At 35.3% G+C, this 4,975-nt stretch overlaps 1 long non-coding RNA gene across 1 annotated transcript; it reads right to left on the reverse strand.

Annotated features, from left to right (window-relative positions):
• Positions 1–2,799: 2,799 nt before the first annotated feature.
• On the reverse strand, positions 2,800–4,712 carry LOC110936001. Its single transcript, XR_002589625.2, has 3 exons — positions 4,579–4,712; positions 3,827–3,914; positions 2,800–3,303 (listed from the first exon to the last, which is right to left on the reverse strand). It is a non-coding gene; the product is annotated as an uncharacterized LOC110936001 (long non-coding RNA).
• Between the last annotated feature and the right edge of the window lie 263 nt (positions 4,713–4,975).

Raw genomic sequence — 4,975 nt, forward strand, 5'->3', positions numbered from 1 at the left:
CCCTTTACAGATATCATCTGTGGTATACTCACCTGTAAGACTGAACATTGGGATCTGGATACAGGAGTATATTCGAGTGGAGTGATACACAATTAAGTTTAAGTTTCTAAAACATTAATATCGTATCTCGAATCGATTGAAATTTGTGTGAAAATTTAAAGTGGACCAATATACTGACAATCTAGGTAAATTGTTTAGAACTAAGAATGTTTAAAGCTTAATGGTGTTAGTGATTTGTCTAAAAAACTGATATGATCCTCTTGCACAAACTCACAAAATATGTTTGTACATATTTCACTTCTGCATTTAATTTCTGTCTTTGCATTTATGTTTCTTATTTTGACAAAACCAAAAAGATTTTCGACAACTGATGTTGAAAAGCTGACATTCAAAATCTCAAAGGCTAAACATGATGAACAGACAGGTTGGTTAAATGGTTCGAAATGTTTAAGATGATTCATTAATTTGAATCAGATTTTGGAATGTTTCAAAGTTGATAAATTTTAAATGTGAAAAGTCTCAAATGTTTAGTTGATTCATTAATTTGAATCACAATATTGTGTATTACATGTTTGAGAATTTTGAGTGAATTCTTTTAGAGTCAAAATTATTTTGTCTTACGAGAGGTTGAGATGTGCAGGCTTCGGATTTTATTGCTACGGAAAGCCAGGCGTCGATCCCAAAAGCACGGAAGCTTGACGAAAGGGGGAGCCTGAAGAGACTACCGAAAGGGGGAGCTGAAGCTAAAGACGAATCCACTGGGATTCTGTTCGAGGAAGAGAGAGTCTGTATTTGCTGAAGATGTTAAATCTTAAAGAAGACTCAAGAGAGAGAGAAAGACAAGTCGCTACGAGTTTCACTACGGATTGACTGCGGCAATATCCAAGGGGGAGTTTGTTGGTGCACGAATGTCTATCGCCTTCGTCAATCCGAGCCGTAGCGAGAAACCGAAGAAATCGAGCTTATATTGTAATATTTAGTTAGAATTAGTAAGGTGGCGTTTTGGTAATTAATGAGAAGTCTCATTAATTCCAAGGCCTATAAATAGGAGATTATGTCATAAGTTGTAAGACTTTTGAAGACTTTTTGCTCCATTTGTAATCTTGGTGATTCAAGTCTAGAGAGAGAAAGTCTAGAGAGAGAAAGTCTCTCTACACGTGATTTTTGCTTGTACACGTCATCTTTATCAATAAAATCACGTTTCTAGTACGTTATTGTGTGTTCGGTCACGCACGTTCACGGATTCCGCACGTCGAACGTTTGTTACGCAATCGAACGGCGTCAAAACCGGTCCTACAATATGCAACTATCAGTTTCTACGTATTTGTTGCAGATTTCTATTCATGAAATAATTTAAATGTGCACCTGGTAAACGCTTGCCCTAACAGGCTTTCTTGCCAATACTTATTTGCGATCGTTAAGCGATTTAGGTCCTTGATGAGTATGCTCTTCTTGTCATATCTCGGACCGTTCCATCATCATATCCACAATTCGTTCAACTCTCGTCATCTTCAGACGCGGGTGTCCTTCAATTAAAACATCCTCAAGAGTTAGTAATGTCAACTTCAATAATCGCCCGTATTATAATACAAGGCTTTTTCTACTGTACGCGTCAACGCGCGTATTTCCGTCAATCCTATCAATCATTTTAATTGGGGTAACGTGTATCACACGATAGCCCTATGTGTTGTTTACAACACTTTAGCATGCTAAGCTATTAACATACATGTACTTACCGGATTTGCAATCAAGCCTCGAACCGAACACTTTATTCTTTTAACCTTGAGCTCTGATACCAACTTGTAACATCCTTGTTATTATTTTAAAGGTTTTCGTAAAATTAACGAAAATAAACATGTAATTACGATTGAGTATCCTTAGAAAATACGAGAAATTTAAAACTTTTACAAATCATAAGTTATTTAACATAATGTGAAAGAATTCGTCGTTTAAAATTTACGGCGAGGCAATGTGCGGAAGCATGAATCTTTATCGTGTTCGGTTCTTCGTTGAGCTTGATCGTCTTTCGGCATCCAAAATGTACCTACATTTCATAAACATGAAATGCTTTAGTCATATGGGAATTAAATCGTATCTAAACAAGTCCGGTAACGATAATGGAAAGAAAAAAAAATCCCAACGAGAATCTCTTGATCTCAAAAGACTAAATTTTAGGCTGGCCTCCACCGTAACTTACGGTGGCACCGTAAGTTACGGTGGCCACTGAAAGTCAATTCCCCCACCGTAAATCGGTGGGCAACCACCGTATCAATATCATCCCCACCGTAACTTACGGTGGCACCGTAAGTTACGGTGGTCCCTGCATTCAGCCTTTCCGTTTTGCCGTTTATTGACACGAAAACTTTCGTATCTTTCAATCCGCTCGACCGTTTGACCTACCGTTTCCTCCTATGTGTTTGTAATTTGATCCCCCATCATATGGAGTTAAAATCCAACATCCGGATTAACAAAATTTAAGACTTTTAAGTCTTCGGCTTATTACTCTTTTTACCAAATTTTGACCCGTTCGTGATTTCATCTAACAAACTTGTTTGTGGCCCTTGTTTCTTTTATAAACATATTATTATGATTATTCCCTATTGCACGAGGTTCAAATCACGGGTTTCTTACATAATAAAATCCCGTTTATGCTTAAATGTTCGTTTTGACCCGTTAAGGGTATTTAGACCTATTTTAATCATGAAACGCTTTCATTCAATTCTAGCATTATTATACAACATTTCTTATCAAGTAATCTTCCACCACAATTATATTTGTGGTGGACTAAATGAGGTGATCTATATAATCCGAGTTTTTCTCGTCGGATTGCTAATTAACGACAAAGACTCATATAGAGTCATTTGACCAAGGGTTTACATCTTTCGCTTCTTATACTTATTCTAATTATTTATATGATCATAAAACTCGTTTCAAAACTACCTTTAAAGGTCGTTTGTCCAATTTAGCTTATAAGGGCGTTTTAGTCTGTTTAGCTAATCATTTACGATGAAGGACTTTTGAAGGTATATTTGACCCATAATCCCTCTTTTAACCTATGATTTTTGTTTGAAAAGTCATTAAGCTTTCCAAACGCAATGTTCATTATTTTAAACATTCGGTTTACTTATCAAGTAACCAAATGTTTATTTTGACTTCTTTCAACACTCATCGAACCGCATATTCTAAATGAGTGTTGCCGTTTTTCACATACCTGGCGCGGATCAATATATTGACCCGTTTTTAATACCTTGCTTTTATAACCGCTAATCCATAATGTTGCTAATACTCATTTGACATTTACTCCTGAAATAATATAACTCGACAATAATCATTAGTCGTTATTGTCAAAAGGTGATATCTTCACCTTTTGAACCATTTGGTCTAAGTGACCGATTATGTTGGCGAGATGGTATTTATTACCACCTCATCTATACGACACGCTCCGGTTTACACCGTGCGGTCATTTCACTTATTGATCATTTCTTAACGCTTTTTAGCCTATCATGGCTTACGTCATATGGTGCCTTTCAAAACCAATAGTTATGGTCAACGCATGACCAATTTACCGTTTTACCCTTATTGTTTGTTTTGGTTTACCCTATAAGGTAACCATTCAAAAGTTTCATTTTCCATTTGTCATAAAATGATCGAATTACCGATTTTAACTCCTTTTAAACCATCAACATAGTTTCTTGTCATGTTCGACTATCTTGTTCAGTGCGTCTACACGCCGGAACATCATACCGCAATTATGTGTTTATCCTATTCGTAACTATTACGATAAGAGAATATTCTAAAATATAAGACTAGTGTAAGCCATACTTACCTTACATCCAAATTATGCTTTTCCGTCATTCTTGCTTCGTTTGACTCGCTTCGTTCCCAAGCTTTCACCTAGCTTGTTAATCGTCAAACTATCATTGTAAATTGTAAGATGGTTAGATTAGTCATAATTATTCACGACTATTCCATCTCACTTATTTCATATGTCGAAACTACTATTCGACTTCATGATTAGTTAACTTAGCTTATTAAAGTTAACTACTTTAAATCACAAGGTTTACAACATTAAGTCTAAATCAACATAATAATTTGAACCCTTATCACTTCATATTGCGCGTAATCGCCATATCATTCAAATACGCGTTTTCGCTCTAAATTCAACACTTTAGTTTTCATTTAGGCATTTTAACAAACACCTAGTGTGCATAATTTTACATATTTACTAACTAGTTCATAACTAGTTATCTTTACCAAGATTTACATCAACACATCCAAACCTCTAAGTCTAGTGTTCATGAACTACATCAAGAACTTATATCATAACCTCAATATTCATCACTCTTACATTCTAATCTGAGTGTTCATCATAATAACATAAAACCCACTTAGCACATAATAGGGTAATTACCAAATCCCTAGTTTTGACAACAATTCATCAAATTTTCTACTAGGGTTTGTTTCTAAACCAAGATATAATCACAATAACACTCATAGATTCAACATTCATTCCAAAATTTCGATTATGATTGTTCATCATAATCTCAAAGTATCACCAAATAGCAAAATTTAACATACCTTGTGATCCCCATGACTAGGTGATCGTTTTTATGTGTTCATGCAGTGATTTGAGTCTTGATTCGAGCTTCAATTTGGTCATTTAGTGTGAACTAGGGTTTTGCTCCTTGGAGCACCCTCCTGGTCGATCAGAACACGCACACAATGTGTGTGTGTGTATTTTTTTTGTTTTAATAAAACAAGTTTCCCACTTGTCCATTTTAGTCCCTTATGTTTTATTTTGATCAAATGAAGCTATATCTCATCATTAGTTACTTAATCACATGCTACTAACTATGTTAGTTACTCCTAGCTACTTTAACGGGTTCGGGAAGTTATAACCCGTTATGTTTTAAGTCCCGTTAATTTGGCCTTTTTATATACTTTGTTTTCTCAAAGTATTTACTCCCCTTTTTAA

This window comes from Helianthus annuus, chromosome 1 (genome assembly GCF_002127325.2).
Source record: "Helianthus annuus cultivar XRQ/B chromosome 1, HanXRQr2.0-SUNRISE, whole genome shotgun sequence".
NCBI lineage: Eukaryota > Viridiplantae > Streptophyta > Magnoliopsida > Asterales > Asteraceae > Helianthus > Helianthus annuus.